Source organism: Sebastes umbrosus, chromosome 14 (assembly GCF_015220745.1).
Source record: "Sebastes umbrosus isolate fSebUmb1 chromosome 14, fSebUmb1.pri, whole genome shotgun sequence".
Classification (NCBI taxonomy): domain Eukaryota; kingdom Metazoa; phylum Chordata; class Actinopteri; order Perciformes; family Sebastidae; genus Sebastes; species Sebastes umbrosus.
In genome coordinates, this window is record NC_051282.1 from 16,047,042 (window position 1) to 16,062,804 (window position 15,763).

At 39.5% G+C, this 15,763-nt stretch overlaps 1 protein-coding gene across 2 annotated transcripts in view; it reads left to right on the forward strand.

The window, feature by feature from the left end:
* Positions 1 to 15,763, forward strand: part of LOC119501436 (RNA binding protein fox-1 homolog 3-like) — a 466,701-nt gene that overhangs the window by 37,119 nt on the left and 413,819 nt on the right. For both annotated transcript variants that reach the window (XM_037791780.1, XM_037791782.1), the window contains exon 2: positions 11,230 to 11,352. The gene's annotated coding sequence lies outside the window, so the exon portion shown is untranslated. The remainder of the gene's footprint in view (positions 1 to 11,229; positions 11,353 to 15,763) is intronic.

Consider the following 15,763-nt stretch of genomic DNA (forward strand, 5'->3'; position numbering starts at 1 on the left):
TTGAGTTTTTGTTCTTGCTTTGACCGTATGCACAACACAAATCTGTTGTTATTGTAAACCAAAAGCCAGGCATTAGCTCTTTGGCAAAGTCTCAGACAAGGGTATTAATCACATGACCACAGTTCACTGAACTCTGCCTTGAAATATGAGACTCATTTCTCCTTCCTGGATAATCAACTTAGGGGGGAAAAATCAGATATTTCACCTTGAAATGCTTCATAACTTGCTTGCGGGTTTTTAAACTCGTCATGCTCATGCCTGATTATACTAGACTGAAAGAAAACTAATGAAATAAAAGCTGGCATTCTGCAGCACAGCTTCTCCTAACACATGCACGCCACTCTGTGCATGCCAACAAGCAAATGCATAAATCTACATGAAAGCTCTTATTAATTGAAATGTAGTTTTCCTACTTTTAGAGCTGACGGCAGATGTGAAATTTGGGTTCAAACTTTGTAATTTGACCAATTTTGCCTACCGGCCATGGATTGGTTTACCAAGGAGGATGCATAGGAAGACCTGGGAGACAGTCCTGTGCCTTTCCTTCTGCATATGGAGTAAAGTACAGGAGATCATATGTACTCTAAAAACAAGACCTTACCCTTCCATGTGAGCTGCGGTGCCCAACCTACTTTAATTTAATGTAAGCATTACTTTTATTAGCTTAGAAATCCGATTTTGGAATATTCTTATTTGGCACATTAAAGGAAGAAACACTACATAATTCACATCCTCACAACAAATAGGGGTGTCAGCGGTCTCAGTATTTCTTTGAATTCTGCTCATTTGTTTAGTCTTACTTAGTTTTACACATTATTTTGGTGGTGTGCACTATTTTAATGCAAATGATCCACTTGTCAGATGCTGAGTTTTAACACAATAACACCTTGTTGAGTACAAAATATTGTTAAAGGACAATTTTGTTGTATATTACGTAAACATTCAGTCTCCTCTAACATCGCCATAAGCTCTCGACAACAATCATACCAGAGCAAATGTTATACAACCTCTTGTAGCAGTAAGATGTTCTCTGTGAACTGAACTCTTGGGCCTCAGTTTATGTTGCTCATCTGTGGTTTATAACACTTGATTCCCCACATGAAGAGGCAATCCACCCACATTTAGCTCGCTACAGGCTGACAGCTATCTTCATAATGAGTTCTGGATCTGTTCTTTTGCTGTAGTGGCTAAAGCTCGGACTGCATGTCAGGTTCCACTATAGCCTTATTCCAGACCTCTGGATCACTGCTTTCCTGTGATTTTAATACGTCTTGGTTTGTGCTCATTGACGACTGAGACAACTGAACCAATCAGAGCTTTGTAGGCAGGACTTAAATGGTGTTTCTTGTTACAAAAAAAAAAAAAAAAGCCTCAAAAATGGTGACAAGCGTGAGATTGACGTCGCTGTTTAGGTTGGTGTTAGGACAGAAATAACAACTCTTAAATAGTCATATTTCTTTGATCACTCTTACCAAATGCTAATGATGTTGACAGGAGGGATACATTAGTCACTACTGATGACTAGGTTTACATATTCTGAGCGTCCGTCTTTTATTGTCCTGGGTGGGAGGGCTGCGTCTTCTCTCTTTGGTAGTTGCAGAAAGGAAATCAAAAAAGTAAAGTAGGACGATGGTAATGTTTATTTTGAGGTAGTTCTATACTACAGACCACTGATTCTTAGATATCAATGGATGGAGGAGGTAAACTATAGGGAGCTAAGTCTGGCTACATTTCTATATGGAAATTGTAGACATGCCTTAATGTATACCAATAAGGTAAATCTGTGTTTTTGAAATGACTAGGATTAACAAAGCCTCCAGCAACAAATTCATTGCTTTTTTAAACACACCGTCACGCCTACCCACCCACACACGCCAGCCTGAAAAAAGATAAACACATTCCACGCATGTTCTCCCATTTTTGTAAAAGTTTGGAAAACCCCAATTACTTGGAGAGAGACTCGAGGAAGAAGAACAAAAAAATGACTATGCATGAAGGCGGTCAGATGTTAGAGGTCAAAGTGGTTCCCTGATGGTTCGACGTCCTCGTGCTGAGCAAAGCCTCCTCTGTCACCTCCACTGCCGCTCTCCGCTCAAACAACGCTCTGCATTCAATCCTTTCAGGAGAAGCTGTGCCCTTCCTACCAACATACTGATGTTTAATTCATTCCCGGACACCTGGGGGACACTCATAACAACAACAGAGAGGGAGAGAGAGAGAGAGAGGGAGACAGAGGAATTAGAAGGACCTAAATGTTTGCTTTGTATTTTCTATCGGTGGATGTGAAATGAATGAAGGGGCCTAAAAGAAGACTAAGGAGACTTAAGACATTTGAGAGGGAACATCAGGGACGGGGAGGATGTGAAGACAAATAAATCCTGCTTCCTTCGGTTTTGTTTGACTTCATGAGGGGATGGGGTTCAGTGAAGATGTTGCTGGACACCTTGGCGTGCTCCCACTTAATCAGAGGTTGATTAAGCACACTTTCGGAGGCATGGATTACGGGGCTCCCCTCGGACTCCTCTAAATTGGCCGGAAGGGAAGGAAGGCAGAGTGTTGAGCGCTGCTGAGGGAACTTTTGATGTGTCAGTCAGAGAGTCTGGCATGGTTTGCTTTTATTGACCTTCCCATCCTTGATTTGTGACAGATCCCCTGGTGCTAGAGTAGGTGGGGAAGGTTAAAGGAGATGCAGCTTTTGAAGAATTTCCAAATTCTGCTGATCCGGTAGAGCTGCCACAAGCATTCCTGCAATTCATAACAATGAAGGGCATCGAGCTACGAAGCAGCTGCAGCCTAGACGTTTTTGGGAGATTATATATCTGTCATTTTTGCTTTATTTGACAACAATAGGAATAGACATGTGGCGATGGCTCCTGGGGCGGATTCAGATGTTGCACCTACACGGTTGTGCATCTTAGATTGCTGCGCTAACAGGAAGTCCTGGCCTAGTCATTTTTTATTATCTGGTACTTTCCATCATCTAAAGGGCGGGTCCATTATTATTATTATTTTAGGTTTTTATATCATTCTGTAGCTTCCCAGTGGTCTTTCTATCTGAACATTTACATTTTGAGTATGTATGTTTTAGCATCAAAATGTTATTTTCCCAAGCCCTTCTGAAAACTTTTTCCCACGTGATCTAGTATAGGTTTCTGCATGATGACACGGCTACATATACAGTAATAGTAAACTATATTAATAAACTTTATTTATATAGCACTTTTCCAAAACAATGTTTACAAGGTGCTTTACATGGTAAAAACAATAGCAACATAAATAATAATAAATGAATATGAATAAGCACAGTCCAAAAACAATAATTAAAATGAGCAATATGGCATAACGACATAGTAAAAAAAACATTACAATTAACATTAAAACTACAAAACAAATGGTGGGGAAAGTAAAATAGAGGGATCACAGGAAGGCTAGACTATAAAAGTGTGTTTAAAGAAGAGTCTTAAATGAAATGATAGACTTTGGAAAAGTTTGGAAATAACTAAAAGGGTTAGTTTGGATTTTTTTGAAGTGGGGGGAAATTACTGTTTTTGTGAATGGAGTCTGGTGGCTTTGAAGACAGTGATATAACAGCTTCAGTTCCCCATCGGAACGGGCTGTCTGATGGCGAGGTAAAGGGGTGAAAATATTCTAAATATAGCGTACACTTAAACTGATATTGATTTTTTTAGGTGTCTAAAATTTGTTTTTCTGCTGCTCCCGTCCACAGCCGGTTTACCTCGCTGTCAGACAGCCCTTTTGGAAGCTGTCTTCAAAGCCACCAGACTACATTCACAGAAACAGTAATTTTACCCCACTTCAAAAAAATCCAAACTAACCCTTTTAGTTATTTCCAAACTTAGCACAGCTAACTTAGTACTAGCATTCACATTATTCATAACCTTATTGATTATTTACTGTGGTAACCTACGTCACTGCTTTTTGCAAACGGCTGAGTGGGCGTTTCCATTTGAAAAAAAAAAAAAATGCAGATGTATCCGCCCTCTAAATCTAAACAGTGGGTTTTTACTCATATCATCTTGCATCCGTTTGTTAATGGATGCAACAAAGTACCGCAGCTCCGCTCTAAATATATCCGTCCCCCTGTATGGACAGTGTGTGTCATTTATGGATTTATGGTTAATAATAGTCTGATGCTTTTTCCGCTGTCAGACTGGTTTGTAACCCCTTCGCAGAAGGATTGGCATTATTCATGTTGTGGCTGTGGCACCGCTATTAATGTAATGAGTCAGGCTGTTAATGTGATCCCGCTTCAGACACAAAGGGGATCTCTCAACCTGAGCTCCTGCTGCAGACAGGAGACCTCTGTGCCCTACATAACAACGACGGGACGTGTCATCGCTGATTTATTTTGCCCTTGAACCTCCCAGTGATAGGACCTTGTGGGATAGCCTTTAAAAGAAGCGCCCAGAGATGAAATGAATGCTCTGTTCCTAAACTATTGAAAGACGTGCACTACAGCTGAAGGCTTTTAGAGGGAGTGCTGTAATCTAAAATGTGCTATTTCTCACTCACGGCACAGCTCTGGGATGGGCTGATCAGATAGCCAGAGATGAATCTGACTTGACCTGTGAGCAGCAGTCGCCGCCTCCTGCATTGCCGGCCATGAGAGGAATTTGCAATGGATTCCAGATAGATAGAAATCAATTCAAATGCAGCTGAGGCACTATACCCTCGATAAGGCATTGCTACACCTATACTCACAAATTTCATAATGAATAGATAAGGATTAATGCAATTTCAAACTGTCATCGCCTGCCAGATGGTATGTCATGAATGAGCTTATCATTGTGCCGCGATTTTATTTACATTCAAGAACATAAACAGACGTGTCTTCACCGTAAACATGACTCCATGGTAACCGTCCACAGAGGTGCACCCTCACAGGTGTTTTTCAACAGCCTTATTAACTCGGTCCACATGCTCGTGTAATTAATGTCTGCTTACAATGCAGCTAATATCCACTATGTAACCTGTGAAGACACACAATAATTATGTGACCGTTTGAGTGACAGAGATCAGGAAAGCAAATAGAGGAGGCCTGTCCTCAGCCTCATCAGGAGGGGCAGAGTGTTGGTCCAGGTTAATAGGCATCCTCCAGGGACGGATTAGCTGCAGTTCAAGAAAGAGGGAGGCGTCTGGAGTCAGGATAATAATGTCAAATACTTGAAAAAATCTTTTTTTATAATCTCATTGTCACGGACCATTTGCAAGTTCTTGGTCCAAGGCATTATGAGGTTCCCTACGCTGCCATTAAAGGGGACATATCGTGCTCATTTTCGGGATCATTCTTGTATTTTGGTTTTCTACTAGAACACTGGCTCCCAACCGGTCACGAGGCCTTCTTGATATTAAGTGGTATAAGTCAACCGTTGGCCTATATCTCATCATTTCATTAATTTCTGTGAAGAAAACTAAATGAAATTGTTATTTTTCAAGTTTGGATTATTATTTCAAATTAGGGCTGTCAAAGTTAATGCGATAATAATGTGAAATGTTGACAAATCTCCCTTTTTGAACAGATAAAAAATGTGTGATTAATCACCGTTAACTATGGACAATCATGTGATTAATCGCGATTAAATATATTAATATTAATAGATTAAATATTGACAGCCCTATTTAAATTATAAACTTAAATCAAATCTCATAGGATAAGGGCACAGTGAAGACCTGAACACAAGCTACAGTATATTCACACAGCCTTCCGTCTCTGCTGATCAGCTTCATCCCACATTAGAAAAGTACGCAGCTAAAACAAGCAAATAGCTTATAAAATAATTGGCCAAGCATCAGGGAGAAGAAAACACTGAATTTGTCTAAAAAGAAGCCTATTAAGTATGAATGATTGTTAAAACTTTAAAAAAGGACATACACAATACAGATAATTGTATTAAAAGTCCCTAAAAAACTCTGATGTAATATTCACTGGGAATAATCTGTTCAAAATTCATCCCCCATTGCTCATTTTACACAAACTTCCTGCAGTTATTCACTATTTAAGGCTGTTCTCATACACTGTTTGTAGTTATACCTACAAAAAGTAATACACTGTAATTCGTATATACATCCCACAAAATCAATTTGTGTGTAATCCACGTAATCGTGAACCAGGAAATATAAAGAACGACAAAAGCAGCGTAGGGAGGAGGTCGAAGCAGATGGGTGGGTCAAAAAATACCAGACTTTCACCCTGGGAGACCGGCGTTCATGTCCCATGTGAAACCAGAAGTCAAAGTTGATTTATTTGTCACGTAAGCGTAAGCCAAACCACAACTTTTCCTAAACCTAACGAAGTATTTTTTTTTTGCTTAAACCTTACGAAGTTGTTTCCTTTGAAGATGGAAGTTTATTTTGAAAAGACTGTATGCCTGTAACAAGATGGAATTGACACGTGTTTCTGGACATTCGTAGAAAAACGAACGAAAAAGGATGAAACAGTTTTCGTAAGATATTATACGATTCGTTGCATGAGAATACGTTATTGTACACTTTATCCGTTGTTCTGTACTTTTATTGTTTTACATTGAATATAGTATGAAATATCCATAAAATATGTCACTTAGTCAAGGGTCACCAGTTTACTCAATGATAGAAAGGGGGTCCCTTAAAGAAAAAAGGATGGGACCCACTGGTCTTGAACATATTTATATGCTTTAATGTTCAAGAAACACATTATTGTTCTCATACTGTCTGTCTGAATATACCTGTATTCACCCTCTGTCTGAAACGCTCCGTTTTAGCGCCTGTCTCTTTAAGACCCCTCCTGAAAAAGCCCAGTCTGCTCTGATCGGCTAGTGAGAAAAATATGGTGTACCTTTGCAAAGGTAGTTCTCAAGCTGTGGCCGATATATTCTTATGTTAATTCAACAATGGCTTGTTAAATCCCATGTTTTCTGATCTAGGCAGCTCACAAAAACTGACTGGGTTGTCTTATTTCACAATTTATTTACACAAATGTACGTGCACAAGCACTGCAAAATTGATTTTTTTTAATATGTCCCCTTTAAAAAAAACACTAAGATCCTGTGAAAGAACACTTTATTTGAGTTGGACACTCCGTAGTACCATCCAGAAATAGACAGCCATCTGTTTCCTCCTTTTGCACTAGCCAAGCACTGAGCTAGAAACATTCTCAAACTGAGTCTTGAGTGAGGACCAAAGGAGGAGGACAAAAATGCTGCGTAGTACTGTATAACTGAAGATATTACTGCACCAAAGTCCAGCCAGGTGTCTGCATTCTGAAAGTCCGGCAGGGAAATGTGACTTTTATAAGGGGAATGCCACTTCTAGTAGAGTGGACCTGTGATCGATTGGGATGTGAAGTGGCTTAGCCGTACCTCTGTGTGTCAATAGCTTCACCCTCTACCTCAACCCTGTGATAAAACAGAGAAATCTCAGTCGGTGTACACCTGAAACTGCCTGTATGATTATATTTTCATCTTCTAACTTTATTTACTTGATCTGCAGCTAATTCCACTGATCAATGTCCAAACTCTTACTCCAGCGAGCCCAAACTAGGACACAAGACCTATAGAGGAGTTAAAGTTTGAATTGACAACACATTAAAATGCGCTCCACAGCGCCATAGATTGAGACAAGGATTTAATTGGCTCCATATCAGGGTTAGATAGCACCGTTGTTGACTTTTGATTAGAAAAAAATAAAAGAACAAGGTGACTTGATATTGTGGTGATAAGCAAAAATCCCAACTCGATCGCGTCAATACGTTTCCCGGGTGCACGTAGGTGGCTCACCTTGTAACCAATGACAGTGGCCGCAGTGGCTCGCCGGCAGATAGACATCAGAGGTTTGCTCGCGAGCGTGCATTGTCATACATTTATTGCTGTGTGTGCAGTGTCTGTTTTCCTTACGATCGTTCCAGTTGTTCTGGACGTACTGTTGACTTAGAGGTCAAGCCCGCGCAAAGGCATAAATTTCTGGAGCGTTGATGTTGTCTAATTCACAGCGTGTCACACAGGCAGCTCTTGAAAATAAAGGTCACCTCTGAACAGCACTTTACGGCTTTATATCTGTTTTATAGGCAACCGTGCAGATTCACCGCTGCACATTATCAGAATCTGAATCACCTTTGTGTGTGTTTTTTACCTTCACACAAGACTTTGTTTCAGTGGGAAGAAAACTGTGTGCTCCATGGGGTTCAGCGGACGTGAGGTTAACCATTCAAAAATACACAGATTATTAAAATGAGTGGATCTGTTCAAAGTCATTTCCAGCTACTGCAAGTAGTGAGATCTCGTGCATCATCAGACAGGAGGGATGAGGTCAGGAGCACACGATTAAAGCTCATAAATGGTTGTTCCCACATATGAAACACGTACTTTGATTCCTGCATCAATAGGATACTGTTGATCAAACTTTACAGCAAACACAATAGAAATCGCACTAAATACAAACAGAACGTTCATATTTCTGCAACTGCAACTGGATTACATTCATTGTCTATGATTTTAGTTGATTATTTTTACAATATGTGCATGGAAACTACAATATTTTAATGGTTTCTGAAAGTTAAGGCAACTACAGCTTCTTGGTTAATGTTAGTGAAAGATCATTGTCACAGTTAAATGCTAAAAAAGGCCAATAATGACGATTGGTATGAGACCTAAGGAACCCTAACCCATGGTTGTAAATGGCAAATGCGTTGGAGAACACGTTCTGTAGATCTCGTACTCTTAGGGAAACTAGACTGACTTGAACTATTGATAGTGAAGAGAGAACTTCAGGAAAAAGCTGCATCCTTGTATGTTTTATTTGTAGTTTACATAACACTAACAAGCTGTTAAAGGTGCTAAATTCGACACCCAGAGTATTAATATACAAACAACTATTGTCTATTGTCTATATAGAGGAGTAATGTCTACCTGAGCAGAGAATGAAGTCAAAATTATTAATTCCAATAAGTTATTCCTATATGGCCTTGTAAAGTTCAATCAATATGTGTGAACATGAGCTACTCTCTATCAAAGCCAGAAACCAGAGAAGTAAGTCTCAAACTTGTGATGTCGTAAAGTCTGGAGCTGCTCTATAGATAATGATAGGAGGCTGATTTTATGGACCCACGGAATGTTTTTCTTTTTTATACCTAAATGAGTTTTATTCTATTGTAGTGTTGTCAGTTGTGAAAGAGAAAATGTTCCCATATACTCAGAATGTTCCCCTGGAGGCTCTCAGTGTCATCTATAGAACATCTCTCCCTATTCATTGTGGACCTGTCTCCGACTTTATAAGTTTGAGTTTATACGTTTTTAGCTCTCTAGTTTTTGGATTTGGGAGAGAGTTATTCATATTTTTTGGTCTGTCTTAGATCATAGGAATAGCATGTATGAATTTTGAAAATGGGCGTAGTTCCCCTTTAAGGGTACTTAAAAATAGACCATTAAACAAACCCCCCTCTGTACTCTACTCAACATGGTACAGTCCGAGTTCCTCACCTATAAATCCCATTGGACGTGCTCACTTCCTGTTTGGCAGTTTGGACCCATACCCAGCAGGTAATATGGAGGGGCATATTATTTATTATAATTAGGTAGGTGTTACACCCACATGGGCTTACTATGCTAACATAACTCTCACTACACAGCTTGGACTACAGATAGTGATGGTGAGATGAAGCTGGTTCGCAAAAGGGTTTATTTCACAAGGCTTCATTTGGGCTCCATGCACACAAAACCACCTATTGGTTGAACAGTGTTAAACATGCAGATGTATTCCAGATATGTGGCAGTGAGAGGGCAGGGAATGTGCTGACGTAACTTTAGGAAAATGATAGATTGGAGACATTTTTCTTTTTTTTCCCAGGAATAATAAGTTCACAACTGTATTTCGGCTTCGGGCGTCTTCAATGACGTCATTGGTCTGAGCCTCGATACACACTTCACAGAAAACTTCCTGGATTACTCGACAAGCTTCGAAGCTTCGGCACAGCATCTAATATCACTAACTATAGATGGAGCTGCAGAAACTAGAATGTGGGACTTTTGTTTGTACTTCTGTTTGTATACTTTTGTAAGTATGATTTCTAGGTGGATATTTGCATGATTTTTTTAAATCAGAATTGTTTCCCTCTCCTAACCCCTAACCTTGGCTCTAAATTCATATTATTTATATGCAAGGATATATTTCACCACTTCTTTTTTTCCTCTTCTGAAAATTATGTTTGAAAAAGTATTTTTCCCAAAGCAGACGTTACAGAAGGAGACGTATTCTTTTAATCAGGGTTGTTTTATTCTAGGCCTGAAACAGAATTAATTCAAAATATTGTTTTACAAAAAAAAAGGAAAATTATAATTCTATTCTATTCGTACATGCTGCTATATATTTATGCTATGAACAATGCAAGAAGCACCATAACTCAAGACCTTGTACTCTTTAAACCTATATTTCATTGAATTTTGTAGTGTTCTTTTATACAGCAGCCAGAGCTTGTTTCTAGAAAGACCGCATTTGTGTTAATGTGTGGTGCCTAAATCCAGCATTTAATGTTTTGATTCACATTTGACACTCTGCTGCTGTGTGAAATGTTTGCAGCTCCTGTACATATTGATTACAGGTTGAGCCCTCTGTGTTGACATTACGTCTCTTTGTCTAAGCTTGTTATCTCTGTGCCCCTCAGTTCGCTCCACTCGTTCCAAAAAGCCACTCTTATGTGTCTTCTTTAGTTGCGATCATATTAGTCTCCATGGAAACTCACTTTACCAATACTTCATTGGCGCCAAATGACCCTGTACTGTTACTTAGCTTCTCGCTGCTTTGTGTGAAAGTGTTTTCTTTTGGAGAGATTAAATGTTCGAAGGCAAATTGAGGTCCTGCTGGTTTTATCACCAGGATATTGAATAAGCATATGTGGAAAATACCAAAACGTGGTGCTGCAACACATCATTTGAGAAAAGATTATGATATATTTCCTTATTCCTTAAGGGGATACTGCATAATTTAATCATGTTGAAACGGGTTCAAAAGGTAGCACCAAACATATTTGACTGCTGTTTGATTCGTTATTTGATATTTTACCACTTTCAACACATTTGACAGCAGAGCATTTCTTCAAATTAGCGATCAGACAATGTTGTTTTTATGTAACCATATTTTGCTTCCTGCGGTTCGACCTGCTTTTTGTACTGAGCAGTGTCTGTTTTCGGGATTCCCTCTGGAATATTTACGCTCTTTCTCTCTCCAAAATGTCCACAGATAATTGCTAGAAGGCAGCGCCCAGGAAGGTCAGCCAAGAATCCCGCCGTAGGTGCCAAAGTGAAATCTACAGGACTACAATTACTTGGACAGACTGAGGCGGCAGAGCAAAGTGAATGACAGGTAGGAAATAATTCATATGAATCACCTGCTGTATTATGAATAACCACCTGCTGAGAGGACATAGCACGGTCAGTTATCCTCAGAATTGGTTCTGAATAGCCCGTTTTGTCATTTGTTGGTAATTGCCTTAATTCTCTTGATAATATAGTGAAATTAACCTCCGAGAACATTTCTTCCTTATGGCATTTATGAGACAAGGTTGAAGTTGACATGCCAGCAGTCACACAATTATATTTAGATTATTCCACTCCGCCGCTATTTGGCTTCCTCTTTTGATGTCGACACTTTAGAGGAGTCCTTCTCCCCGCCGCTCATAATTCATAATCTTCATTTTACCAAAACATACTGTGTTGAATCCGACACGAAGGGCGTTCTTTAAGAAACTCAGGATCACTCGCATCTATTTTCTATTTGGGGTACATCTGACCTTGTAGTGAACAGACATAAAAGGCTGTCAGTCAAACCATCACGCCGTCTTTGTTTCTTTGTGCTTGTCATTCTCCAGAGGAGTCAAGCAGCCACTGACTTAAATCTAGTGATTCTACGCTCCTGGCAAAATGCTTCTCTGTCCTTATTTTTTACCGAACTCAGCGACCGCCTCGGGGTAAGGTGGAAAGAAGGTGAAAAAAAAAAAGAAAAAGTTTTAGAACAGCGTTTGAATGGCTACAGAATGCAATCAAGGCCAGCGGATGGTTAAATAGTTCAGCTCTTTCTAATGAATCAGTCACTTAACACTGACCTTTGACTTCAACTTTCTCTGCAAACTATAATAACAAAGAACCGATGCCTCTGAATGGGCGTTTCCCATGGCAACTGTTGACGGACAACTGAGGGCCAGCGTTGCTAAGAGACGTGCTGTGGTGTGCTACTAACTGGAGATTGTCATCCTGTATGTGTTATGAATGTTGATACAAAGTGTTTGTTCTCCATAGCATCAGCGATTAGCGATTTGAGCCGTACGTCTATTTGCAACATTCAACTTTTGAAGCCTCATTGCGCTCTTAAGATTGTTTTCCACTTGGAAAGTAAAGGCTAGTTAGCCTAGCTTTCTAACATTAGCACCATGTGTAAAATATGGACGTAGTCTCCGTGACGTCACTCGTAGCTTTCTGAAGAGCCGTTGTGAAGTGGGCGGCTCTGTCCTTCGCCATCTTGGCAGTGATGACACAGCCTAACTCGCAGCTAATCCAAAAATGGGCAAAGAGGTGGATCGTCGGTGGAGCTGAGGCGTCCCGGGTGATGCATGGATGTATTGAGAGAACTGGATACAGCGTTGGAGGCGGAGCCCCGTTCATTCCCATGAAAGTTGCTCAGTGGCGCATGAAGCCAAAATGGCTCGACTTCCGACTGGAAAAGTACCCGGATGGTCCGGCGATCTTCCACATCCATTGGGCCCATAGAGAGATGGCGCAGTAGCGTCCGCTCGGTCACACAGCTCGGTCACGGGGTCACAACGTCACAATGTCGTCGCGGCTTGCTAACTCCGCCTCCCAGCCCTCGCGCCAGCCTCGGTCTGGGTCTCATTCACTTGGACGGAAGAAGGGTAAATAACTCTGGATTCAGCTATTAGTGCATTTTACAACTTTTAGGACCTAATGATTGAAATAAGGACTATTAAAGTGTTCATACTGGGAAGTTGATTCACCTCAAAAACAATTATCCGCTGAGTTACAGACGTCTTTTTCCCAATGTAAGTCTATGGAAACAAGTCTTTTTGGGCTCAATGGCATCACGTGACGGGCACGGAAGTTTAAGTACCGCCGTTTGGCCACTACAGAAATTGGCATCAACGGCCGGCGCTCTTTCCGGGGGCTTGGGGTGATGCAGCAGAGCAGACAGTTATATAAAAATCCACCCTCCGTACAGCTGTCATGAATGGGGAAATTAGCTATAGAGACCAAAAATGTTTTTTGTTCCAGGCTGTAAACATGTTTATTTCTGCTGTGAAGTTGTGCATCTTAACATGGGGGTCTATGGGGATTGACTCACTTTTAGAGCCAGCCTTCAGTGACCATTCAAAGAACTTCAATTTTTGGCAATTCCCTGTTGACTTCATTTCTCAGCACCTGAGGTTTCCGCTTGATTAGCGCAGATTCCCAATATGTTGATTTGCATTTTTCTTATATATAACTGCTCCACATTACAGAAAAAAGGGGGACTAGCTAGCGTGCTTTCTCTCTTGGGTCCAGATGTGCCGATGGCCTCTCTGTTAACTTCCATGTTAACTAATGATGGCAGAGAAGGATTAATCTTTATTCACAGAAGACAAAACATTATCAGCAGGCAGACCTTCATCAGAGTCACTCTCATGCAGTATAAATGCCTCTTAAATAACAGACACACATTCATTTGAAGGTAATTGGCCTTGCACCTGGCAAGACAATCAGCTACATAACAACCAATGAGCCTCCAGCATTGAAACGAGAAGGAAAGTAGTTCACCACAAAAAGAAAGTGTGCATCGTCTATTTGACTTATTAATCCATCAAATTTCTTTACATATCAAATGTTTTCAATTTTGACCAAATAAGTACACAAGTTAAAACAAACCCTAATGGTATACTGTGTATATACAGGCAACATGTATTTTAATTTCAGTTTGATCTTGTGTAGCCTTAAAGGAGCTGTATATGTAAAATTGGATGTTTTTTATATTTGTATATTTGTTGTGTAATATTTATTTATTTGTGGAGTTTGTATGTTCTCCCTATGTTTACGTGGGTTTCCTCCTCCTTCTCCAGTTTCCTCCCACCACATCAGGCGTAAAACCTATAAATAAATCATAAAATCAAACTACATGGAAACAAATGATCTGCTGTGGCGACCCCTACGGGAGCAGCAAAAAGAAGAACATATATTTAGTTAAATTTATTATTACATTTATTTTATTTTATATTATATTTAGTATTTATTTATATTTTTATAAATATTATTTACTTCAATTTAATATAGTTCTAAAGCATCAAATCATAACAGAAGTTATCTTGAGAGACTTTTCATAGAGAGTTTAAATATGTATTTATTTATATTAAATATTAAATTGATATTATATTAATATATTTATATTTATATTTATTTCCTGGCAAAAAAGGTATTTGAATTCAGTTTGATCTTGTGCAGCCTTAAAGGTGTTCTGTGCACCAATACATTACTGCTTCATTTTAAAAGATTAGTATCATTCAACTATGCAACTGTATCACCAGGCAGAATTTATCCTAATCTAATCACAATAATGACTTTCACTATCTGGTATCACAAACTAGGCTAAACTCTCAATCACAACGAAGTATTTAATGTTGAGATACATCAAGTTATTAATGTTCACCGACTGTTAAAGGTTTGTCTTCATCCATAGGGCCCCGTATTTGACCACGATGAAGCATGTTGACGGTTAAAACGGAGACACACATCACCTTTAACACAGCATGTTGGTTTGTGTTTCACTGTGTTGGCCGTGTGTGTTGCCTCAGATCTCTCTGCATGTTGTTGACCGCAGTGTTTAGAGGAATTTCAGACGTTTGTCCGTCTAACCACCAGCTGGCCGACTGACTCAAACCCTCAGCAGCACAACATCAAACATCACAGTATCTCTCACTGCTTGGCTCAGTTTCACATAAACAGATCAAGGGTAGCACAATGTTTTTATTCCAGTTGATATGGAAATGTCACATCATTTCAAAGAGAACTTCTGTTTTATTCATGTCTAATATCCTTTTACTTCTGACTGCCCAGTGTGGACCTGGGAGAGCTCTAACCAAGCGGAAAGCAAAGGAAGCTTTACTGCAGGAGCTGCACATGCAATTGTTTTCCAGCAGAAAGCATGGCATTTTAAAATATAAAATGCACATATTTCTGAATGAGGAGAAATATTACCCTTTTTCTGCACAGAGGTAGATTCTTCTCTCCCGGCTTTGAGACAAATATTGTGAGATTTGTGCTCCATTGATGCAGTTTGAAGTGATGATCAGGTGAGTGGGAAATTGGTCAGGATGAAGGATGAACTAATATGATGTTATCTGCACTTATTCAGAAGCAGAACAAATTTGATATCTTTTGCCCTTCCTCTCTTGTTGTGATAAGAGCTGTTCACTACTTTCATAATGGATTTGTTATCCTAACAGATGTTACGAGGGCTCTTTGAGAAATGAGAATTTTTGGTATCCCAGCTGAGAGCCGAAGCATCAAACATGAATATGTCTGATAGTATACTGCAATATTACTGATTTCAATTTCTGTTTTATAGAATTAAACATGTATACTTTTCTTAAATAATGCTGATGACACTGTAATTAGTGTCTGTACTGGAGCAACATATCTAGAAGCTAACAGGGCAGAGAGTGTAGTTAATTACAATAATTTATCTAAGGCTGCAATTAACTAATTATTTTCATTATAATTAATTTGCCTACTGT